At 37.0% G+C, this 26,436-nt stretch overlaps 1 protein-coding gene across 15 annotated transcripts in view; it reads left to right on the top strand.

Annotated features, from left to right (window-relative positions):
• Positions 1 to 26,436, top strand: part of TENM2 (teneurin transmembrane protein 2) — a 1,078,265-nt gene that overhangs the window by 82,922 nt on the left and 968,907 nt on the right. For 14 of the 15 annotated variants that reach the window (XM_064671589.1, XM_064671590.1, XM_064671607.1 and 11 more), the window contains one exon: positions 7,036 to 7,105. The exons of the other annotated variant lie outside the window; for it this stretch is intronic. The gene's annotated coding sequence lies outside the window, so the exon portion shown is untranslated. The remainder of the gene's footprint in view (positions 1 to 7,035; positions 7,106 to 26,436) is intronic. 15 annotated transcript variants of the gene reach the window in all.

The following is a 26,436-nucleotide window of genomic DNA, read 5'->3' as shown; positions in this document are numbered from 1 at the left end:
TGTAGTGCATGTTTCTTTGAAAAGCTTTCCAGCAGGATAAGAAGACTGCCACAGTACACAGGAAAAATGCTAAGTAGAAATTAAGAGAAGCCTTTGCAGTTTCAACAATATGTGTTAAAAGAGATGAGAAAATTTAGCAGAAAAACAGAAGAAATGAGGGTCACTCTGAGCAGAGATTAGGAGTGGAAAGTGCGTCTTTTTTCAAGTATGGCAGGAAACAATTTATTTAGAGTAACAATCTTAAACTACTGCTGCTTTTGATACAGAATAGTTTTTAAATAACAGCAAAGTGTCAAGTTACGAATGTTCCACATGCTGAAGTGACAGGTAGTGCATTTAATCGAATGTTTATATGACACAGCAGAATAGTACATTCCAGCTTCTGTGGGGTTTGTTTCATTTTGAATGCATGTATTTTTAAGTGGCAAAGTACTCAAAAATGACCGAAGGGAGCAAAGTATCATAAATGTGCACATTAGCAGGCAAGTCAGAGAGGCATGCTCTCTTTACCTTTTTATTCTTTCTGGAGCTCTGGAGAAATAAACTCAGAAATATTCACTTAAAGTTTATATTATCATCCAGAGAAGACTAAAACATACATGGTCTCATAAAGGACACCTCTGTGTCTTGGCAAGTGTGCTCTTGCAAACCTTTGCCTTGCCAGATTTACAACAAACTATTGATGAAAGTTACTTGTGAAATCACCGGGGAGGAAATCACATCTTCTTAGCTTGAAAGATATATTGGCAAATATGAACTGCCACAGGAGCTTTGATATGAGCTGCAGCTGCAGCCCCTCATCTGTCTGGAATGTCATAGTCAGTAGCTACACCTTCGGTCAGATGTGCTGTGGCGGATCCCAGATGACTCAAGGAATATATCCTTTCTCATTAGTTATGTAGTCATGAAATGACCTTTAGAAAAATAAAAATTCTAAAGGAAAGAAAAAAAAAATCTGTGTCTTAGGATCTATTTTCCTCGTCTAGAATTTGACACTTCAGTTTTGGCTTAGAGATAGAACTACTCATGTTCAAAAACCCCTAAACAGGCAAAATAACCTTGTTTATGAAGTTGCTTATTCTCCACTCATCACCTGGGACTTGCTGAGCCAACCAACTCAAAGGCAGCAGGACAGGCTGAGCAGAGAGAGGAGCATGGGAAAGAGTTAGGCAGGTGGATTTGTTGTTTTTCTGAGTGGCAGTGATAAGTGTCAGCCTGCCAGACTGTCCCTCTTGCTGGGACTCAATTTTTCATGAGATCTCTGCTGCAGCAATCTGAAATAGGCTGGAACTTTATCACCTCCATAATGCTCTATCAATGGGAGATCATTACCCGAGGTTCTTTGACCTCTGTGTTGAGACATATGTATTGTGTTTCCACCCCCTAAAACCATTTTACATCAGAGATTTACACATTTGAAAGTTGGTGCCTCGTGAGATTTTACACACCCAGTTGTAATATCTCACAGAGATGATTCACTAGTTCTTTCCTCAGGCGTGTCTTCTTTATTTCAAAATATTTCCATGAGAGGAAAGAAAGGTAACCTGTACTAAAAGGGATGTGTGGCAGATGTTATGGCTGGAATATGTAATTTTAAAATCTCTTTTCATATTGATATGAATGGTTAATATTCTGCATTTTCAAGGTTTTTGAAAAAAACCTGGCATTTCAGTGGTGCTGAAAAGTGTTATAAAGCTGTTGTGACATTTAAGAAATTAGCTGTGAATAAATCAAGGATCTTCTGAAATACACTGTGGAAGTGCAGAGAGATTGGAACTGTGGTTGCCATTAGCAAATAGCAATCACTGATGTTACTGTTTGCACAAGTTGATCTCATGGAGAGATTTTTGGTTTGTGTATTAAATCTGAAGTACCTGAGCATAGAGAGCTTTTTCAAGTTAATATAAAAACTCAAGCTAAGAGATTTACTACATTTCACTCTTTTTCTGTGTTCTAGAAACCTTGTCCTTTTTTTGTCTTTAGAGTGTTTATGGCCCAAGTATACAATCACTCAAAATAAATCTATTGTAGAAGAGGCATTCTCTGTCTAGTTTCAAATCACCTGTATTTATATATATGTTACAGTCCAATTTACTGACAAGGGGATACAACCTAGACAAAAGAGTGCATTTCAGTAATTCTCATCTTTTGAAACCTTTTCATGTCTTCTTTAGAACGTAGGGCTACTATTCTACAATTTCCACAGCTGCTTAAGAGATGCATTTAAAATGCATTTTAAAAGTTTCTTTGACTATACCATTTTATTTCTTCTTTAAGATTTCATCTCCTCTCATTCCTTTTCCATTTTCCTAAGCTTATTCTTCCAAGGTTTGACCCATAACTGAAGGCAGTAGAAAAATTCCAAGACCAATACAGCCTTTTGGAGCTTTTCCTGATGTCGTTTGTGTCATTTGTTGTTGTCACTGACTATTTTCTGTGTCTCTGATGTTCCTGTGTTTCTTCTTTTCTTCCACTGTCTCCCTTGGTTTCCAGCCTATTGTGATGTTTGGTGAGTTGATCATCATGTGACATTGTACAGAAAGGATATGGATATGTATGTATGATATTATAATAAGACTAAATCCTGTTAAATGAGTTATAAATGAGTTCCAAAATAAGTCTTTAGAATTTTACTTTAGAAAAGATTATTTAAATGTTAACAGATTTTTCAGAATCTGGTTTAGAGAAGTACAGAGCAGTGGGCAAACCAAGAAGAATAAGCAATGGCAAATTTTATTAATTTGTTTTCCTGAATCATTTATCAGAAGCCTTGCCTGTTTTGTTTGTTAGCTGTATCAAATTATTAGCTGAATGATTTATGCAGATTATTTAGACCTGTGCTCTTCTTGCAAATTTTGCAGTATAATTAATTCCTGCCATTGGTTGTGACATATGATTCTTCACCTAAATCACATGATGTTGGAAAAAAAAAAGTCAAATCAAAGTCACGTGGCTTTTGTTTGCAATTTATCTAAAGTTTCAACTAAAATCACTAGTACTAAATAATTATATCAGAATAAAGCCATATTACATGGTATTGAACTTATTCCAAGGAGATAGCAGGACAGTAGTGCTTAACTATTTAATGTAAAAGTGATATTGTGCTTTAGAAGAAACAAATGCACCTTGTTTATGCCCTGTTCAAAGAGATCTCCAATTTCCTTTTAAAAAGGAATTATTTTTCTCCTAGTTGTCCAACACAGCCTAACTACACTGACCTGGCTATGGTTCACTGACAAATTACAGTGTCCTACATGAGAAACTGCTAAGTCCCAAATCCCCCAAAAGGATTTATTTTTATATCATATTCAAGTATTCTATCATATGAGATGAGCATTAGCAAAGCTGCTGTTGTTTTACTTACAGTCACACTTGATAACCATGTTTTAGTCTTTAAAAAAGCTATAAACTAAAGCTCAAATGTCTAAAACACAGTGGTAATAAATAAAATATAAGATCTAGAGAAGTTGAGGGGGTTTATGCCAAAAAGTTTCGTGATTGTCAAGGAAGCAGTATTTTCTTAGTTAGGCTTTTTAAAACATTTAAAGATGTTTCCTTATTGACAAATACATGCCTATGTTCTGTTAAAAATTTAAATATGTAAAAACTATACTGAACTTATGTTGAGATAAATAACTGAAAGCAAAGATTGCATGGTGAGGCTTCTGCAGTCTCTGCTCTCTCTTGATTCAACAGGTGCGTGTTTTACTCCTATGAAATACAAAATATTTGAGAAAAGACTGTGTTCTATTTCAATGGCTTCTTTTTAACTCTCATCTTTCTGCTTGCATTTAATCTTTAACGCTGAATGATTGATTGGCAATGGAATCTACATTAAAACCCTACAATCCTTGGAAGTATTGTCTCAGTTCTAGTTTGGAGCAGCCCCAGGAGAAGCAGTTCAATATTACTGAGTACTGGAACCCTGAAACAACCTGATAACTTCTGCTTTGTGGCAGAGTGTGTGCACTGCAGCACCGTGTTGCTATCCAGAAACTTCAGGGGTTTCCATATGGATTTGGAACCCGAGGCACACCCTGTCTGAGAAAAGATTCTTTGCAGAACTGCTGTGCTCATTGTCTTAAAGGACATTGGCAGTGCTGCAGAGGGGTCTGCACAAGAAATAATAGAACCAGCAGGTATGGAAGCGAAATGGCTCTCTGCTTTTTCAAAAATAAGTTATAAAGATGATGCAGAGGGAAAAGGAATCGAAGCACCCTATCACTGCTCATGGTGACAAGAGAATTTTGCAAATAGGCCAGGAGAAACACAGTGGCTCTCATCACAAAGTACATAAAAATGCCAGTTGTGTTCAACACTCCAGACAACTGTCCAGCAGGTGGGACAAAGCCAGGTGGAGGTTTGCTTAAAAGCCTTTAGAATAGAGAGGTTTGACTTCACATTAAAGACTTCTTTGTCAGCTGAAGGGAAGGATGTGATAATTCATACTCTTTTTAATAGCATGAATAATTTGTAGGTGGCTCACTTTTAAATACATTCACCGTTAAAATAATCTATCTTCCCACAGTCATATACTGCTTATCTCTCCTCTACCACGTATGGCAATATGTGCATAACCATGTGTATAATTCGAAGTTAGATGAACTTAGCAGTTGTTTTGGAGGATTTACCTCAGAGCAGTTTGGTTCTGTGAGCAGAACACCTGCCAGCATTTCAGGTACCTTCCCAGAGCACATGGTCTGATTTAGTTTCCACACATTCTGCACTTTTTTGTTCGGCAGTGCAAACCAAAGCATGAAACCAGGGATATCTTGGAGACTGACCTCAAAAGCAACTGATTCAAACTAAAATGCTGACATCCACGCTCACCAAATGAAAGACACAAATTAAATTGCTTCTGGTTGACCACACTTGAGGATGCTGGGAAGGTTCAAAATGAGCTCTGATTTCTGGAGTTTGTCCTGTGCTGAAAATACAAGACCTTCTTCCTTGTTAACAAGGAATTACAGAGTTTGAATTTGACAGAAATTTTATTTTATTGGCACAAAAGGTAAATGCTTTCAAGTGAACAGACAGCCAGAATTGGTGCTGTAAACTTAAGAGGCGCTGTTTAGTCATGGCATGAGAATCTCTCTTAGAACATACCTCCTATAAAAGGAATCCACAATACACATAATCTAATGGATTTTATTCCCAAATGAAGGACAGATACATTGACAATTGACAAGGGATAAATCTCCCTGTGGCTTTGTTTGTAGCTAGGAATAACCTCACTTGCTAGAAGGCAATTTCTACTACCAGTTCTGCACTCCTGGATCCATGGAACTCCATTGATGGGAGAGAATGTGGCTGTTGCACCTCTGTTCTCAGCCAATTTTGGAAATTAATTTTTCCTAGAAAAGAGAGTTGAAACATTTGAAAATAAACTAATAGTCAGTTTTATTTCCAGTCTTTTTTTTTTATTTTTTATTTTTGTTACTTTTTGGTTTTATTTTAGTCAGATACTGGTACCCTTTGTAAACAATTTAAAGAGTTCTTACTTGCATCACCTTGTGCTCAGCAGGTATTTGCTTTTAACAATGAATTGAACTTTAATAAGCTGGTACCCATAGCTTGTGCCATGTTGCTTCCAGAGATGAAAGCTTAGGACTAAAATAACAAACCAGGTCATAGGATTTTAACTGCCAGCCAGAAACAGAATTAGAGTTATGTTAGAACAGTTTCTCTTTTATTTTTTTTATTAAAAGGAAAGTGGTGGTTTGCTTTCATTTCCTCAGCATTGTTCCTTTATTTCAGGACTTCCTTTATTTTTTTAATCTTCTGTTTTGTTTTATTTTATTTTTGGATAAAATATTTATTTTATTTTAGAGATGTGCAAATTGGAGGACTGTTCATTCACTGCATATTCGTTGAATGTCTACCTGGATTACAAAACCCTGCTAGCTGTGCACTGTTCTGCATGAGGTGTGATAGCCACATGCTCACAACATACTCTTCAATATTGCCAGGAAAGTTGTTTTGTTAACATTATCATGACCATTTAAATTTAGTATCCTGTTCAAAATAGCTGTCACTGCCTAGTTCTGAAGCACAGGCAAAACCAGAAGCACAGTGGTACCTGATTAAGCAGAGGTAAATTCATGGACTTCTCTGCATTTTTTACCCACTTAAATGAAGGTCCAAACAAGTACTTGCATATTTGTTTGAACTACTCCTGATTTTTAAGTGAGCTAAACCAGCAAAATTTGGCTGATATTGTTATGGAAGTGTCTGGTTTTATATTTGGTTGGGTTCCTTTTAGTGACTTTGAATATCCTTTTCACCATAGTTAATCATTTCAGATCCTACTGAAAGTGACTGATTATGCATGTACCTGAAAGTAGAAAATACAGCAAAAAAAAAAAGAAAGAAAAAAAATGAAAAATATTGGGGAGAATAAGTGTTGTTTTGTTGGTTTTTGTTTTATTGGGTTGTTCGGGGTTTATTTTTCCAACAAGTATTTCATTTAAACTTACACTTGAATCAACATTTGTGAGATTATTGTATGTGATTGCCTGTTTGGAGTGAACTATATAGTAGAATGAAGCTGGAACATGCACCATACTTATAAAATTATAATCTTATTCAGTCTTTGCTAATGCAATGGAACTGAATACTCAATACTGAGTATTCGGTACTGAACTAATACTAAATACCATCTGACATTACACTTCCACTGGAAAGAAAAATTGTCTTACTGTTAATACTACTGATCCATATTGATAGGTAAGAAATAGAGTAGTTAACTAGAACATATGGTTGGCATCGTTAAAAGAGCCCTGTCTCCATGCCAAAAAGTTATTGAATACAGCTGTAAAGGACTTGTTAATTGTGGCCACCCTCAAAGGAGCCAGCTGATCATTAAGGCTTTAGTGCCTTTCCCAGCTGCATTGCATCAGGGATAAGTGTTTAATATATTGGTGGGGACGGGGCTGCTACTGGTTGAAGCTCAAACTTCTCAGGCTGTGTGGAGTGAAGCCCCTGTGCGTGCAGAGCACTGAACTTTGGCGTTTCTAAGGATTACTTTTGTTGCAGGGTTTGCTGTTCCCTGTAGCAACATGAAGCCCCTGCAGCGCCTGATGCAAACACACCGCTGGAGTGTGGGGTGAGTGCTGCATTTTGGGCTTGTTGGGAGTTTTTAACCATTAATGTGTGAGCAGTGCTGTGTGGACAGACTGTAACACACCTTTGGAACGGGCAGTGGTCCACAGGATTTCTCCAACAGGTAGTTTATGCCCTGCTTGATCCATATTCTTCTGCTGGGAATGTAGACGAGAAGGTGGCTGTCTATGTGACCACTGCTGGTTTGCTGAGTCCAGGCCCTGATGGACAGTTTTAGGGGTGTAAAACTTGTATGTGTGGATGTTATGTATGAAAAAATATCTTGGTAGATATACCCAATGATAATTTATAATGTTTGCTTCTCCACGAGCACATTTAAACTTCCCACCTGCCTATCCCAATAGCAGCATTTTTAGGAACACAGGCAGACTTAGGTGAACAGTTATAAATTCAAGTAAAAGGTAAGGGGTTGTGTTTAAATCAACAGAAAGAAATTCTTCAATGTCTGAGGGTTTTTAGCAAATCTTTGTAAATCAGAGTTTTTTTATTTTTTTATGTAATAAAGATATGTATAATAGAGAGGTTAAGATCTTTAATTTAATATGGAAATGAACTAAAAAGAAGACACTTTACTCCCTCTGAATTTGCATTGCATAATTGCATTTTAATGAGTTAACTGCATTTCACAGACCTAAAATGAATTTGAAACTAATAGCTGAACCCTTGCCACGTGGTGTTCTCATTGTGGGCTCAAAGGAAGACTCTGGTACCTACAAATTGTGTTCTTGGTTTCAGTGGTGAAAGGATACTGCTTACAGCAACAAAAATTACACAGTTATAATATTTAAACAAACACATACAGGGTACTGCTGTTTATTGCCTTCTGTTCATGTTCTATCCATGTTTCTAGAGACCTGAGCAATTTGGAAACAATTGGGGACCCTTTTTTAGCTGAATTTAGACTGTCCTGCTCTTAGACACTGTGTGGTTTGTGTTGTGTGATGGCATTGTGGGATCCCCTATCAGGGTACGTGGAGGCACCAGGTTTGGTGTCAGGACACTGTGTGGAGCAGATGGTTTGGGCACCTTAAACTACAAAATAGTGCATTCAACTAGAAAATAAATAATGTAAACTTTTATTGGTGTGCTGCAGTCCTTTCAGCAGGTGGTTGTTGAACTATGATTGCTACTGCTTTTGTAATAGAGTGTATGTATAAAAGAAATACTTTATATGGTTACAGTTTACTTCTGTAAACCAGCTTTCATAACCTGAGAGTTGAGAACTGCTCAACAACCACTGTTTCTGCTTCATTTTACAGTTTCTGTGGTTTTGCCCTACTCTCTGAGACACAAAACTTTCAGCTTTGCTTGGACTTGACTTTTAACCTGTGTGTCTGTGGATAAGTCATCTTCCAGATTTTCATAAATTGTGGCATTTCCTTTTGCTAGGCACAGTTGGAAGTGTTCTAGTCTTTCACGAAGTGCCATTACTAATTAGTGTTGGTATGAGTAATTTTTTTTGCTGAAGGGATATGTTTTTAATTTAGGATTGGGATTTCTTGTTTATTTGTATCAGTTTTTATGTTTCCCTGCAAACTCTGCTAAAGTCTTGTTTTAGAGAAATGTCAGAAAACATCTGGTAAAATGCAGCCAGTTTGTGCTGACTCATTCTTTGCATTATTGCATCCAGTGATGATAAGTTGCCTAAAAGGAAACACGAATGATAAGATTCAGTTCACAGATGCTTATGCTGAACATGTCTGATAAAATCTTGCACTAAAAGGCTTTCATGGTCTTTGATTTTTAGCCTTGGTGGCACATTGCTACCTCTTATGAGATCTAAATTAATCTACTTATGAGGGGGTTTAGAAAAATGCAAGTTAAACTGCAGAAGTAGTCATATGACTCTGGTATTTATTTTTCTCATTACCAAATGTATCTCAAACACAGTTGTACAGTACAACAGGAGCATAGGTAGTTCCTGATGTTCTTATCCCCAGGGAGCTTGGCTATTAACCTAATTGCCTACTTAGGATGTGGAGGGGGGGGGGAAAAAAAGGGATTCGAGTCACAAAACAATAGTTTGAAGTTCTTTATAAACAAGGTTGCAGTTAACAATACACACTTGTAATGGACTTCTGACTGTCTTGGGGTTATATAACTAGCTCTGCTCTGATGAATAAGTACCTCTCAAATAATTAAAACTAGTTATGGGTACATCTCTCACCTTCCAGATAGTAGGCAGGGGGGAAGCTTATCAGCTTGTAGCAACTTTGTTAATAGTTAATAAAGTTCAGCAGCCTCGTTATTTGTGTTTCAGAGATGGAATTATTTAGGGAAAGCTAATTTAGAGAAATGAGTTCTGCAATTAGAAATGAAAGATTTGTATTTGATTCCACCCTAGTTTTTGAAGTTCTCTTTGTTGCAGTTGTACACTTTCATGTGTAAATTGCTTTGATACGTTTGGGATAAGATTCATGTCAACCTTTCAAAGCCATTTCAAAAAAATATCTCAGGTTTTTGTGAGAGACAACTTGTGAGGCTACCCAGTGCCCTGAAACTTGGATTTGAATTACTGAATATCCTTATGAACCTATTCACATTAATTAACCATTGAAAAATATCTTCATGAATGCTTGAGACATTCCTAGTGATTTCATGTGTAGCACTTAGTTTAACAAAACTTTATGGAAATAAGCAACATCCTGAGTATCAAACTGATGGTGTGTTCACATTAAGCCCGTGCTAAAAGCAAGTGGATTCCTGGAGGGTGTCTGAGGTTCAGTGTTTAGTTTATGCCTTTGAAGGGCCATAATGTTGTACCTTGAAGGATCTGCCCTTTACAAAAGAGTGCATAATTTCATGTTTCAGAGCTTGCTAAGGAAAGCAGCCTCAGAATCTTGTTGATTTTGAATGGTGAAAGGATAAGTTATTTGGACACAAACTTAAATATGTACACTAATGAGATACAGGAGTTACAGTAAGGCCCCCTTAATTATCAAGAAATACACTGACCTGAAGTAATCATATTTTTAGAAACAGGAGACTTACATAATGATTATATAAGCAAACATTTTTATTTTAATTTCCCTCATATTCTTTAGTGACTTTTTTTTTATGTAAAGATGACCTTGCAGGCCTACTTTCCCTCCTTCCTCCTTTTTCTTACTGACCTGATATGCTACTTAATGGGAAACTTTTAGGACCTCCAAAAAAGCTTAGTAGCAATGCAGAAAACCTAATAAGGTTATAATACTAATGAAAGTTATAGGAGGCCAATTACAGCTTGATCTCTTCTTATGCCCCAGGGAGATCTTTTTGGCATTTTTGGTGTCTGTTTAGCCTTGAGCATTAAAAGAGAATTCTGAAAAGCTTTCATATCAACACAGATATGCCTCTCCTCACAGGCACAAGTGTTAGTCTGTAATTTTAGTGTGTATATATTGCTATGTAATAGGCATTAATGCCTAGAAGGTTAGTCATCTGAAATGTAGACATGGATCTATTCAGACTGCAATATTCCCCAAATACAATATGTATGGCTTCTGAATATTTCATAACGGAGTATTTCGGTGATGGTTTGTTCATCGTTTTATTTTTTTTCTAATAAAATAAAAAAACCCCTCTAGTTTCCCTTCATTAAATTTCCCCCCTAGTCAGATTTGGTTAGTGATACACTTGAACTTCCATCATTCCTGGAGAAAAATCAGCAAGTACATGTCTTTGTTCCTTGCTCAGTGTACACGTGTAACACTTAGGAACATAACTGAACGTCATAAGCAAACACTTTGAGGGTTGGGATCCCACAAAATAAATACAGTCCATGCCAAATCCCACCACATAGTCATATAACTAGAAAAGATAAGCTCTAACCCCTGGAAGATGACTTGGACATCCAAATCACTTTAAGGCAAACTTTCCAGCTGTCATTCACTGTGAGGGATGTCCTTCATTTTGGAGCTAATTTTACCTCTGGCCCACAAAGACTTGAAGTTGGCTCACTGTGCCTGTTGTAAATTTTTTATGGGAGGAAAAACTGAATCATGGAGCTGAGAAGTTGTGAAGTGTTGGAAAAGGGCGTGATTAGAACATCAGAATGTCTTGGGTTTATAAGATTTTTCTCATTAGGCATCCTTCGCTCTTAAAGCACTGGTTGTAACAATTTGAGAAGTTTATAAATGGCAATAGAGCTGAAGGTTGTTTATCCAGTGAAGAGTGTATTTGAATTCTGACTGTGTTCTAATGTTTTATTATTTGAGTCCATTTTACATTAATTTCCAGTATCTGTCCTTTCAGTTTCAAAACTGAAACTTGAAAAATTGTGGCAAAATATAGTCTGTCAGTATGTTCTGAATAGAGTACACTTGGCATCAAATTCCTATTTGTGTATGAACAGCAAACATTCTGTAAATGAGTTTTTCTTAATTTGTTTTCACCAAATTGATATATGGTTGTGTTAACTAATCTGTCACCTATCACTAAGCAGTACTTCTCTTTTATTCAATCTTTCCTAGTATATGTGAGCATATATATGCTTGTTCTTTTTAAAATTTTGAAAGGAAAATAACATGGGGGGAAGTAGGTTTACACTTGCATGGTAATAATTTGCATATTTAATTGAACTTTATCATGCAAGACCATGGGTTCTGTGTGAAATTTCTGACCCCCAGTTTCTGGTCTCACCTTTTTTTTTTTTTTCTCTACTGTGAAAATATACATCCACTAAATGATGATGCAGATGTTTAACTTGGCAGATCAGTGTGATGGAATACTGCGAATTTATTTAAAGAAAAGTGTCACTCTAAAAGGTTTCAGTCAATGAACAGGTTCACCTGCTTAAAAGGAATGTGTCAAGGTGAAGTATATGTGACTAATTGTGGCTGTTTGGGGTATGAATGTCCTGAAGCAGAACTTCATCCTTTAAACATTAGAATCAATGACCTGTGTGTACTTTTCCCAGAGAAATGGTTTCCCAGCATCCAGTGTCAGGAGCACAATATATGGTAGAAGTATTTATGAGACTTCTCTAAAATGTCAAAGCCCTCCAAGCTCCCTGGTTGGCTAAAACAAACCTGGATTTCCGTGGCTGGGTGAAACTGGGGGCTCTGAGCTCGTTGAGCAGTGACCTCCACAGAAAGGTGTAGAAGAAGTAGTTTGTGCATAGATTATCTTTACCAGGGAAAGGTGTTTGGGGGATTTTATGGGCTCTGGGAGTTTGCAGGCTCCTAGGGAACACAATACATGGAAAATCCTAACGCTGTTTGGGAAACAACAATAAATACAGTGATGGGCCCAGTCTGTGTATTAATTGGAAATATTTATGCAAAGGAGTAGGTAATCATAGGAAGTTAAAATCTGCAGGCTTTGGGATGTGCTGTTGAAAGGAGCTACAATCACAGATCTGAGGCAGTAATGACTCCCATTTCTGCTTACCACAGTTAATTAAGTTGAATTCAGTGGTGATACTGTTTAACTGCAGCTCGTATTGGTCAAGTTAATAAAAGTCACTACTTTATTCATTACTTGACTTGCAAATAATGATTTGCAGCTATAGTAACTCCTAGCAAAACTGGGAACCGATCTAAGGGAGCAGTAAAAAGGTTCTCACTAGATCAACACTAAACAATTCTCACATGCTTATATTTATATCCATACTGCACAAATTATTTTACTCATATAAAAAAACTACAGTGCAAAGATGAAAGCTGAATGTAGTATGGTTGTAGAAAAATCTTAAACAAGCCACTCTGCACCTGAGTTTAGTATGTTATGTTATGCACCTGAGTTATGTATGTCCAGTTTAGTTGTAGGATTATATATATATATGCTATATATATGTAGGGGCTTTCTTTGCTGACCAGGGAGATAGAAACAGCTTGAAGAGTTGTCTGATATCCTCTATATTTGGTGACTGCTGAAAAACAGTGAGGTAGAACTTCATTTAACTTGCTAATATAGGATACACAAGCAGATAATAAACTTAAATACTCAATATACATGTGTACTATTATTTGAACAGCACATTTTACAGCTGGAAAAGAGCCACCATCCTGACAAAAATGTATCTGACAGCTTCCAGTACTTAGTGATAGATAGTGCCGTAAATATGTTTCCTTGTATCAAAAGAAAGTCATTGCTTTGCTTTGTAGCATCATGAATGGCATTTAGTTTAAAATTTTCTGTCTTTTATAGCATTCTCAAGTGATTTAATTTGCTCACTGCAAAGTGAGAGATGCTATCAGGACAGAGGATGGCAGATTTCTTCTTGCATTGAGGTCTCAACAGGGATTTTGGAAGAGAACTCCAAAATATTCTGTTTCATGTAAAATACCATCATTTGTAATCACCTTGTTGAGCTAAATAAAGAAATCAGAAGCAAAGTTCACTCACAGTCTATTTTGTTTACATGATGCAAATGGAGAAATGAGTGCTGTGCTAAGTCTTGTCATAGAAGTGACTCTGCAGAACCAGGGGCTGGAACATCATGGAAGGCTGTAACCATCTTACTGATATCAATCCCTTCTTGGATTCGTTTTCACCCTTTTCTGATTTTTTTTTTTCTACAATATCAGTTATTCTCATGAAAAACTCTTTCCCTAGTGCCAGTTTTGGAAAACTGTTGAGAATAAAAACATATAAAAAATAGATTTTTGTTGTTAAATGTAGGGAGCTGGTGTCTCTTTTAGTCTTAGTTCTCATTAAATAGGAGCTTTTATAGAGGTTTGCTGCTATTTTTCCAAGAGAATTTTCTATCTGGAAAAGAGTCAAAGTCAAGGTGTATTTATACATTTATGTTGACATTCCTCTAAGTGTACTGGAGCAATTCCTGATATTCACTGTGAAACAGAGAGCAGAAACAAGGCTCCTATACAGCATGTATAGGACATGCTTTCAATAGGTATAAGATATTCTGTAGCTCAAAGAATGATGAAGGAAATCAACCCTTTTGTTGATGGATAACTTCCAACACTCCAGGAGGACTTTCTAACAGCAGCTGAGCATCTGAATGGCCCTTTACTCTCCTTGTAAATGTGAACATATCAACATAGTATTTGTGATTGATTCATGACAACTTGAGGATTCAGAAAAAGTGAATTGTGAACTAATCACTGTAAATTCATGCAGCAATGAAAATGGAAGGCTGTTGTGTTTTAAGCTATTAGAACTGCCCATTTCAGTGAAGCCTAGTGTTTGAAAGGCTCTGCTATGCTGTCAAGTCCTCAAATGCATGTTGGTGTTTCTGTGTGTTTTAGCATCCAGCAGGAAGGCAGTTACCTAATAATTACCCAGTGATATTTATTCTTCTATCTAAAAAGGAAACTTTAAATGTGATAAAGCTTTGGATTGATTTAGATCATTAGTATTTGTTTTATTCAATAGCATTTTAACATATTAAGAGTACAGAACATATTTTTAACATAAATGTACGTGTTTGTTTTCTGAAATGTTAAATATCTGTACCACTCTAGGGGAAAAAAAAAAGAATCTCCCTTCTATTAAGATCTGCTGAATGAGTGTCCCTGTTCCCAAGCAACGCCCTTGGCTGGTGTTTGCACTACTTCAGTCTGTATCCAAGAGACAGTCATGCACACACTGAGAGCCAGTGCATGTATGACAAAATGTTTTCATTAGTGTGCTCACAGAACTGCACATCTGATGTGATGTGAAACAGCACTTTGCATTAAGCATGTGATGCTTTCCTTTTCCCTCAACACCCATTGCAAAGGAGGTTCACCTGGAGGGAAGCTGCTCTTACCTGTACAGACACTGTTATATGCAGTGTAGTAATTCTCCTTCCTTCCTCTCCAAGGTATCCATTCTGTGTCCTTTTGTTCTTCTCCCATTTTTATCAATAATGCATGTCCAAATTATCCAATAAGGCCAGCATATGTAGACCATTCCACCCCCAGAAGGTCTAGAGAGTCTCAGAGGTTTATCTGTGTTCTGTTCAGTTGAAGGAGCGTTCACCTGTTCAGCTAAGGATGTTAATGAGTAACAGTCTTCAGAGGGTTCATGTTCATGTTTACAAACAGAAAATAGTCTTCCATGTAGGATAGGAGCCCTTACAGGAGAGTGAAGGTTTATAGTGACAGCCACTGTATTTCTTGAAGTGCAGGTTTTAACATACTTGTGTAACTTTGCCACTTGACTGGTGCAGAAGAAATATTTCCTTAAATGTCAACAGAGAAAATCCTCAATCAGAGAAGACTATGCATAGAAGATAAAACTTCAATGAACCTCACTGAAAACAGACTTATATCTTAAAGCACAACTGAAGGCATATAAACAAAGATATTGGCTAAAAAGATCAATGAAAATAGTTCTTAATGTACCCCCACCCACCCTCAAGCAGTAACAATTATCCTAAGAAAGTACAAGGTAGTTTGCTAAAGTCTCGTTTTTAAGTGTTCAGGGTAAATACTTTTGCTCTGTTTCTTGTGATAGTTGTCCATTATATAAGTTAAAGGGTAAATTCACATATTACACTTTTCTAGAAAACAAAAATAAATACGGACCAGAAAGCATAATAGTAGTGATAGAACTAAATCTGAATGGCCTGGACATGCAGATGGATTTTTCATCTGTAAACCAGTGTAGGCTAAGGAGAAGATAGCTGGCTAAGGGAGAAAGTGCACTTTAAATGTTACCTCTCAGTTTGTGTAAAGTTAGTTAAACTAAAATCATAGTTAGCCACCATTTTACCAGTGTAAAATGAAAAGGTGTTCAAATTTTAAGGAAAAAATAAAAAGGTGAAATTCTTGGCGGTTTTTTTTTCCCACCTTCAGCTAAGTGGGAATAACTTCTTTTTCCTTAATCCTGAACACCCAAATGTTTGCTGTTTTGCAGCTTAAAAGTGCAGTCCACACTGCAGCACTGACTTCCCCTGAACACAGATACACTTTCACATCCTGCTACACTTAAAGCACAGGCTGTCACCATCAGGACTTCAGAGGGCTGCAGGTTCAGCTCTCCAGCTCTGTCTGTACGAGCTGTTCCGTATTTTTGCTGTCTGTGATAGATTTTGAAGGACAATTTTCAGGAATGCATAATGCCTGTTTTTCTTCCCTAGGTAGTGACCTTTATTTGTAATGTATTTCTTTCATACTGTTGATATTTAATTACAAATATGAATCCTTTGTGGGTGTTTACTGTAGAGCAAAATATTAGTTACTCATGATGACACTATTAAGAAATAGCTGGATTGGAAGTGCAGTCAAGGGCTTTGAGTTCCTTTTTCTCTGTTACTCTCCTTTGTATGAAAGTCACAACACTGTTTTTTCTTTATTAGTCAATTCCTTCTGTACAGGAAAAATCATAATGGACAAAGATTTATCCAAGGCTTTCTCAGTTGTGGTTATTCATGTTTTACACTTGAAGTGCTAAGATGTAAAAGGGGCTGATTTAATTTCATACATAGGTGGTGGGTTTTAATTTGCTGAATCTGAACCTTGTAGCATATGGTCCTCAACTCCTGTGTAGCCCTAATTGATATTTGACATTCATGGCAGGCAGGGTTCCTGCATCCACCCAGCAGTGTGAAATACCAGCTGTTGTTGTGGATTTACTGCCTTGGTACAATTGTGGGGCTCTAAGGGGGAAGAGGATAAGGTGATGGAGATGCATTTTTTTCTTTTGTTTTAACTTGAATACTAAATTACTTGGCTTCTTAGGAACAGATCATGGCTAATATTTTTGGGATGTTGATTTGAAGAGTCCTTTTGAAGGGAAAAAAAGTTAGAATTGAATTAAACTTTACTAAAATGTTACTTAAAAGTAAACAAATACCTATACTGAGATATTTGAAGACACTATTTTTAGACCTAAACTTGTGACATGAAAATTTAGGTATACAACTAAGGATAAATGAGTAAGAGGACATGAATAACAGGGATACAAATAGATGGGTTTGCACAGACTGCTTCAAAACAATACAACTGGGGATATCAGCAGCTACTGTCTTTAACATCTTATGTGACACTTTTCCATGACACAGTAGAAAAAGCTCTTCTCAAACTCAGAGCCAAAGAGTGAGTCAAAATTAGCAGAGACTCATTTCATATCACAAATCAATCTCTTGAACTTATGTGCAAGTGTGAAATATTCACAAATGCTTCAAATGTACCCCTGTGACTCAGCAACACAAATGTTTTACCTTTGAAAGTAAATTTTTTAGAAGTTGTCCTTCTAATGTAAGCTTAAGCATAAACTTGAAAGAAGAGTATACAATTTCATGATTTAGAGGAAGAAAAGATATAGCACAATTTTACAGACTTGTCAGAAGAACCCCTTGCATTCTTCCTGTGTGCTTTGTTTTTTTAGACTCCTAACTTCAATAGAATTTACCTTGATTTCATTTTTGACAAAAGTGGGATATAAAGACAAGTAAGGCAACTTCTTCAGTGTTACTGTCAATTAAGATAGTTTCAGAATACACAATAAACATGTCCTTATCTAAGTTTCTTTTCTGATGAAGGCATAAGGGTTGCAACTAACCCCTGTTCTAACTAGTCCTATTCTGCAGCTCCTTGCTGTATGTTGTCTCCTCCCTCATGTGTCTCATCATGGGCTCTGTCCATTTTCCTTCTGGCATAGGGTAATAAAAAAACAATAAAGGGAGGGAGGAATTACTCTCCTGGTCTTGAAAGAAGTTTTTCCTCTCTCATAAATACAAATTTCCCTGTTTTTTTTGTTCTGTTCTGTGCCACTTCCAAATATGCCACCCCACCTCTGTCCCAATAATACTGTAGGCACTGTACTGTTTCATATACCAAGGGCTGAATAACAACAAAAAAGAGCTTTAGGTTCCCAAAGTGAATCAGATATCTACTAATAGCTTGACATATTTTATAATTATAGCTAACATTAGCTCTATGTGCAAAGACTGACCTCTGAACTAGTTCTTTCCAAAGCCAGTGAAACTGTCTTTTGCTCTTGAAGGAAGATGCTGTGCAAAATGAGAGATCAAACACATTCATTTAAAAGGCACGTGACACACCTGGGAAGAGATGTATTTAATGATTCATTTAATGAATCAGAGGTGCACATAGATGTTTCCTCTATATTTTCCTTGAAATATCTAAACGTACTTAGATAAAAACGATTAGGAAGGGAGAATGCAATTTAGATGGTAAAGCTAAAGAGAGGGAAACGTGGGGATTTATTGTGGAGTTGCAATAAACCTGCTCACTTAGGCTGGCTCTTTCTGCCCTAAAATGTGGAGTGTCACTGGAGAAGGGAGGAATGTTGTGAACAAGACAAAGGTATTCTTGTGAATTCTAAAATAACATTTTGAGCCTTGCTTTCCTCTTCACATTGGCATGGATTAGTTGGCTGAGTAAAGGCAAGAAACCTAATCTCCTTCCCCTAATGTCTTTTATGGTGGAGGAAATAGCAGGTTGGCAAAAGGCAGCTGGACAAACTGTAGGGAGATTTCTTAAGGCATTAGGCCTCGTTCATTATGAATTCTAACTATGCAGAATGAATTCCTACTGAATTCATGAGCTATTCCTTTGACTTCAGTAGGATTTAGCTTGAATCCCAAGTGAAAAGGATGTTCCAAGGGTGACAACTATCCTGAATAGCTTTGTCATTCAGATTTTACAGCTAGTGACCCTCAACAATGCTGAAAATGTGTTTGGATACACATTCACATGATCCTGGACTGTGTCTAAGTACAGACATGTTATACACTGTGTTGTGGTTGGAAGCTTGGTACCTTTTGAAGATGCTGTTAGAAGAACTTTCATTTAAGAAAACATTATGGCTTCCATGCAAATGACTTCTTCCCTATTTCATGGTTTATATAGCAGATATATACTGTGTAGGTTGTGGGGGTTTTGGGATGGGGGTTTTTTTGTATTATGACAGCAGCTGTTGATGATGCTACTATAGGATAGCAGCCAACCATGGGACAGCATGTCTAATGGAATTAATTTTTTTTGACTCTTTGTCACATATAGAGTTATCATTAGATGTGTGTGAGGAGAAGTTGCACTGCAGGACAGCTCTCATGAAAATTCAGAAGTCTGGCAGGTGATTCACAGGTAGCTGTAAGCAGAAGTGATTTGAAAACAGCAGGTGAACTTCCCTTACAGCAAATTGCCAAACAAATTTGTTGAGAATGAATTCCTATTAGAACTGTTTAAAGATGCAAAGAATTTATCAGGGATTTTCCCATTGTTGTTTTAAATCATGATTACTAACACCTCAGTTTTAAGAACATACAAAATTTCTCATATAGCCTAGGCAAGGCACTCATTAGTAAATGAAAATGAGAAAAGTGATATAATGTATCCTTCTCATATTGCTGACATGCCTGCTTTGGATAGAATCCAAGTGAATGCATGATTTTGACTGTGTTGCCAGCTGAAAAAAATAGCTTGAAATCAGATTAAGTATTTATTTGTACTTCAACAAAAAAAAGTCATGTAGTTTTGAACAAATATTTGTCAGTGACCAATACAACCTCAACCAAGTCCTCCTGTGTGCATTTTTTTTCCTGTGATAGATGCAGAGAGACCAACCTCCAACTGTTTTTCTTTCTTCAAATGTGGAATCAACTATATGTGGTTTGTGATGCTAATACAAACCTGTCTTTGAGTCAACAGTTAAGTACAGTTAAATGCTGAAGGGTCAAAGCAGCACCGTCTATATAGCAAGATGTCCCAGTTAAGTTTGTTGTAAATGGGAAAAGAGGTGTCTGCCTGTCTGATGAAAATCACAGAAACATTGCAAATAACTAGCCCAAAGCCAATCAAAATTACTGGATGAGTTGCTGAAGGAATAGGATTATAATAAATGACAAGAGAATCTTATGTTAAGTGAAAGTATCAATGGATTATTAATCCTTTTTAATAATGAAAACAGCAGCACAAATCAAAGCATTTAACTAAATAATTCAGTTAATGGATTAGTTATTTCTGTCGCTGATGTCAAATATGTGAACAGATTACCTGTTTTGCATTTAATATATTGTGGCTTTTTTTTAAATCAAAGAAGTGCCTGCTGCCTTCATGATTTTGATTATGATGCAAGTACAGCAGTGTGTACGTTCTAATGACTTACACAGCAGAACAGGTGTCAAACCTCACAACAACAAAACGTGTCTCCACAATGATGAGAGAATTCAGCCTCCAGTTCCAGAGAGTTTCAGCTCTGGCTGAAGGAACATAAAGTTTGAATGACAAATCAAAGAAAGCAATGCTTAAAACAAAGAGGAAGCTTTAGGTAACAGGCTGTAGAGAAAAGCCACTTCTAATGAAACAAAACACATATGATTGAAGAGGGTAGATAAAGGAAGATTACAACAGAAGAGAGGAGCAGGTCAAATACAATGAGTTATGGGAGACCTTGAGGAAAGAGATCAGAGAGGACATTAAAAAATAGTGTCAACATCATATGGGGTACTCTCAAATGAGAGAACTACAAGAGGATAAGAAGCTTTTGATGTGGAGGTACCAGCAGATGTTCTTTCTGAAAGACAATGATTACACAGTGTGCAAAGAGAGATGGAAATGGAGCCCCACAGAGTACTGGAGAGTGTCACCAGTGACTTTATGCACACAGCACTAGAAGTGCTCACTGCAAGCATAGACTACTTTCCATCAGAAATAAGAGATGTGAGCATGAGCTTCCTTTATTTATTTTTTTCCCTTCTCTCTCCTTTCCCTGTTTCCTCTTGCCAGTGTATAGGATGTTAAGAAACAGATTTAAGTCAGCCCCTACCACAGAAGCTGGGAAAACAGCAAAGTAAGTTTCCCAGAAAGTGCAGTTGGCAGCTTCACAGCTTCACTGAGGACATTTTGAAAGCAAGTAAAGGCAATATACTTGTATGTGTTGTATTCATAGAATAGATTGGGTAGGAAGGGACTGGTAAAGGCCATCTAGTCCAACCCCCCTGCCATGAGGAGGGACATCTTCAGCTGGATCAGGTTGCTCAGAGCCATGTCCAGCTGGACCTTGAATGTTTCCAGGGATGGGGTGTCCACAGCCTCTGGGGACAACATGTACCAGTTTTACCACTGTCATGGTAAAAAAACTGCTTCCTTATACCTGATCTAGATCATCCCTCGTTTATTCTGAAACTGTTTTAAACCTTTTTCCTGTTGGAACAGGCTGTGTTAAAATGTGTGTCCCAAGCTTTCCAGTAGGCCCCCTTTTAGTACTGAAAGGCTGTGATAAGGTCTCCCCAGAGCCTTCTTTGTGCAGGCTGAACAGCCTCAACTCTCTCAGCCTGTGCCCACAGGAGAGGTGCTCCATCCTTCTGGTCACCTTCATGTTCTCCTCTGGACCCATTCCAAGAGGTCCACATCCTCTGTATGTTGGGGACCCCAGAGCTGGATGCAGTACCCCAGGTGGGGTCTTAGTTGCAGGTTTAAGGTGTATTATAAAAGGCTATCTCTTAGTAAAGTAGAGAGCAGTAAATAACTGCTCTGTCTCCAGCATTTATGAGTGCTGGAGGTAAGTGTTTTATGTTCTACAGCATGATTACTGGGTGCAGTTGCAAGGGGAAAAAGAATCAATGACTTAACTTTAAAGTATTTCAAAGGGAGCTACCATCTGGTACCAGGATATCAGAGCACCCCTCAGAATATAGTGGGTTTAATTACTATCTCTAACCCTCTTTATTAGAGTAGTGGGCTAGGAAAAAAAAAATCTCTTTGTGAAAAAGTTAGTTTGCATGTCTTAATTTTTTAATGTTTTTTTTTAATTTGCATTTATATGAGTTTATGTATGAGAAAGGAAGAGGCTTCCCTTTTTTATGATTAATATTAATTAGAAATGAGACCTTCTACACTACAGACTCTGCGAGGGAACCTCTTTAACACAGGGAACTTAACGTGAGACTCGTTGTGAAATGGCTTTTAGTCAAAGAGTATTTTAGCTTCTCATGGGGAAGATTCTCTTTATCTTGCCTAGTAGGTGACACCTGGCTGACATCTATGGATCATGATTTAATTCTGTCTTCTCTTGCTCTAAAGCCAGCTGATCAAGAGAAGTGTTTTTCAGGGTGGCTGCAGTGCTGTTACCTGCACTGAGCTGAGCAATCACAGTCACATGTTGGCAGAGGGCAATTCTGGGATATTTCACTATTGATCATTAAATCACTCCCCACTCTGAGTGCCTTCCAGCAATACAGCTCAGAGCCTGACTGATGTTGCCACGTGGGATTCATGGTTTTTTCTTCAATCTTTCCAAGGTGAGAACAGCTTTTGGTTTGTCTTGTCATAGGTAGAAAGCATCTCTCCATCCAGCTATCTGGAAATATCTTACAGGTGTCATAATACTGTTAATCCTTTATAGGGTGTGGAGGTGTGAGAGGTTTATGAAAATTGTTAATCTTGATAACTTGTCTGTCACTTTGATTAAATGGTGTTTGAATTTGTATTAGTATATCTTTCCCAATAATTATGGTCAAGTATCAGGCTTAAAGGTATCTTGTGACTCGGTCCAAATAGTTTATTATGGTATGAAAAGCACAGAATTTATTGGGTTTATAACACAATGTTCATTGTATACTAGCTTGGAAAAACTGAGTTGCATTGTAGCAAAGAGCTTCATGAGTGTTAAAAGTTAGGCAAATAATGCAATTTTTCCTTGAATGTTTTTCTGAAGTATTGAGCCAGTTGTTGTCTCCTACACTGATAAACCTCTGCGAGTTTTCTGATTGAAATTCATTAATCTGCACATGATTTGTGCACCATGTGATTCCTGAAAATGTTACCGTGTTTTGGGACCAATACCACTGGGGCATCCTGTATCTTTGTATATGCAGTAATTAAGTGTTCATTTGATAACAGGCTGCTTTTCTTAAGAAGGTGAGATCTATTCTTGGTGTCTGTAACAGAATAGTTAGCAAGAGTATGTGATTCCTTAGAGGTGTTTGCCAATATGTACTTTGAGAATCAGTGATTCATTTTGAGATTGAATTTTGGTGTCAATTTTAGTGTACTTGGGTATTTAACTGTCTAAAGTACCTAGGCTCAAGTTTCCAAGACCTTATAATGCTTTCCTATTATACCAAATAAATAATTCATGATAAGTTTTAGTTTGTTTTATTTTGGTTTCTGGAGGTTTTTAGGGTCAGCCAGTAATGTTATCTTATCTATACATCTCTTGAATTGTACTATCAAATCACAAATTAAGACTTGAAGTATATCCAGTGATATATAACCAATGCTATAATTTAACATTTGTTTTGTGGAATAGTTTATAATAATTTTAATGAAGTCCTAAACAATTCTGTCAGTAAATCTGAAGTACAGGAATCATAGTAAGAAAATAGTGCCTCTATCATCCTGTGTCATCCTGTCATTTCCCAAAAGAGATGAAACCCTCAAACCTGACTGAAGCTTTTCTCTTACCAATATCTTCTATTTCTCTAGAAGAAACATAGATTATTCCATTGTGAAGGTAAAAGGAAGGAAACCAAATTAAGTTATAAGAGGTCATGTAGGAAGTCTGATAGAGCTCTGGGAACAGGACTTTGAGATATGACACATGTTTAATACAGTAGACAACACTGCCTTGTGAAATTGCTTAAAATCTCTTTACTTAGCCAGACCAACTGTAAAATCCAGCTAATAAAGCTTAACCACCCTTGTAAAGTGCTTTGAGGTCTACACATGAAATAGCACTTTGTGAATACAAAGCAAAGAAAGACTGGGTTTTTTCCTTCCCTTGATGAGTAAATAGGAAGGAAGATCTGAGTGATTTGAGTGACCAGGGAGTAGTTACTGACTATGAAGCCAGAAGATGTGAGTCTTCCTCTTGAGTCTGGTGCTTTCAAATGTTTTGTAGTGGGAGGAGAGCTGTCCTGACTGCATATATAGATACTTTAAGCGATTAAGCTCTTCATTTTTTCTTTTTTATGAGTGAACAGAATAGCAGCTCTACATCTACGACTGAGTTTGGCCAGCATTGCTCATTCCTTCTGGAATTTAATACCCCCTATTATATATTGCCAAAGATTTCCCTTTGTTTAGTACAGAAGAGAAATGGAAATAAAGACAGCTTTTAAGACTGGAAAGCTTTGCTTTCTCAGAAAACATTGTTGAAAAGCGAATTAATGTTGTTGCCCACCAGTGCAGACACTTCCTCACTTGTCACGTCTTGCACAACATCTGAGCCCTTAAAACAAGGTAATGAATAATTAGCATCTCCAGAAATTGTACACTAGGTACACCATAAATTATTCCCACAAGTTTATATGACAATAATCTTTACACCTGAGAATTGATTCAAGGCTTCATATATCTCATCCTGGAGAAAGTGCAGACTCCTGATGAGGTAACTAACACCAGTAGTCCATTAACTACATGGATTACATCTTCACTGGTAAGAGAACTGCTTAGTTCAGGCTCTGATGCAGACCTGGAGCGCACCTAAGATGAAGAGGCTTGAATTATTTGCCTTTTTAACATGTTTCACAGGCTTAAAACTAGTTAGTTTTCTGCCCCCTTCCCCCAGTTATTAAGAATTTGATACTCATATGACTTGCCACAGTGTAACTTAAAGCAGATGCATCTCCAAACAACCCTGTCATTTTAGGGTTACCCTGTGCCTACACGTGGTACTGCAAAGAATCTGAGCCCTGAACCTGATTGTGTAGGCAGTCTCTGCTTCTTACTGTTTGCTTAATCCTTCCTATGTAATTATGAAGTATAATCCTATTTTAATCTTCCTTTCCATTTCTAGACCTATTTCCATTTACAGTCAGTATTATATCAATTAATATTTTATTGCTATTAAATGAGATTTGATCTTTTATCTCAAAAAAAGGTAAAACTAAATACAGAATTGCAAACAATATTGGAAACTCTTGTTCTAATTGTTACTAAAGATGTGTCACCAGTTGGCACTTTCTTCTTTTTTTTTAAGAGTAAAACCACATGAAAGTAATTGTTCTGCTTTGTGGAACACTGATAGGAGAAAGATTGTGCTTGGCAGATATTTTGTGCTATCCATTTCTTTATGTCACAATTTTAAGTCAGTGAATAAGGTGATTGTAGCTACTACTGCCCTCTTTAAAGATAAATCCTTTCACAATAACGTTGCTGTAATGCAGTATTGTCAGGAAATGCAATATGCTCTACCTTCGTGAGAAAACCTCTCTAATTGGAATCACTGGACCTTGACTTGCTTGTCACAGCTATATTCAGGGGCAAGGTGAAATCTTTAAGAAGTCTGATCAGGAGAATTAGACCATGGCTTCCCTGAACAAAAACATTATAAGAGGACACATTCATATGAACATCTTTCTGCTTGAATTTTTCTTTGTTTTTTTTCCTTTTAATATGTGGGGAGAACAATGGGCAGGGAGCTGGGGGGGGCAAGAGAGACAGATGATTGTATTTGGACAGTCTGACTTGTTACAGTTCAGTAATTAAAATCCAGAAAAAATAAACAACTACTGTTGTTTCTTGTGCTGGAAGAGTTAATAAATATCTCAAACTTAGGAACAGGTGGGGGAACTGCAGCTAAAGCCATTGAGCTTAATGAGAATTAGTCATGCATTCTGATTGTTCAGATATTGGATGAGGGACCTGCAAGGCAAGAGCTTTTCCTAAGCTCCTGAAGTCGGGATAATAAGTAGAAACAAATCATCTTCTAGTGATTAGCAGACATGTGTATAGAGAATTCATAACAGAAAAACAAGACATTTCATTGCAGTGTAGCAGAGCTGTAGCCGAGACACCCTCTTCTCTATTTCATATTACTGCTACTATTACTGTTATTATTATTTAGGAGTTCTGGTCTTTAATGCTTTCCTAAAATATGAATGAATAAGAAGAAAATCAGCTGGACATGAAGTGTGTGGGTTACCCTGTTGGTGGAGGTTGGGGCAGGAATAGGAGGAAGGCTCAGAGTTGACTTTGCCTGCTTCAGGTGTCCTGTGCAAAGCAAGGAATGTCATGAAAGGCACAAAACATGTGCTATGTTGATTTAATAGCACAAACAGATTATGGAACCTGTGGTATACAGGAGATAGTGGAAAGCTCCTCGAAATGAGCTGGTCAATTGTTTTACATATTGGTATTCCCAGGGAAAAAAAAAAACTGACCTGAAGTGATCTGTAGGTTATGGTTATGGTCCTATGAATACTGGCTGGAAAAACTCTCAAAATAAATCTTCAAAGCATTGATCAACCAAGTTTTTATGTTGGGCTACGGTTCTTATTTACATTTTTAATCCCTGACAGACTTTTCTCAGTAACTTGTGCATATGCAACTCTAAGGATTCTATTATTTTTTTTCATTATAATGTAAAACGGTTGGATCATTACTTTTTTTAAGGGTGTCTTTCCTTGATCCTAGGAGCCTTAGGTGACTGGTTAGTGTAATGCTAAATAAAATACTTCCTGTAATATATGGG

The sequence above is a fragment of the Pseudopipra pipra genome, chromosome 15 (genome assembly GCF_036250125.1).
Source record: "Pseudopipra pipra isolate bDixPip1 chromosome 15, bDixPip1.hap1, whole genome shotgun sequence".
NCBI classification, from domain to species: Eukaryota; Metazoa; Chordata; class Aves; order Passeriformes; family Pipridae; genus Pseudopipra; species Pseudopipra pipra.
This window is presented reverse-complemented; position numbering and strand designations above follow the sequence as displayed.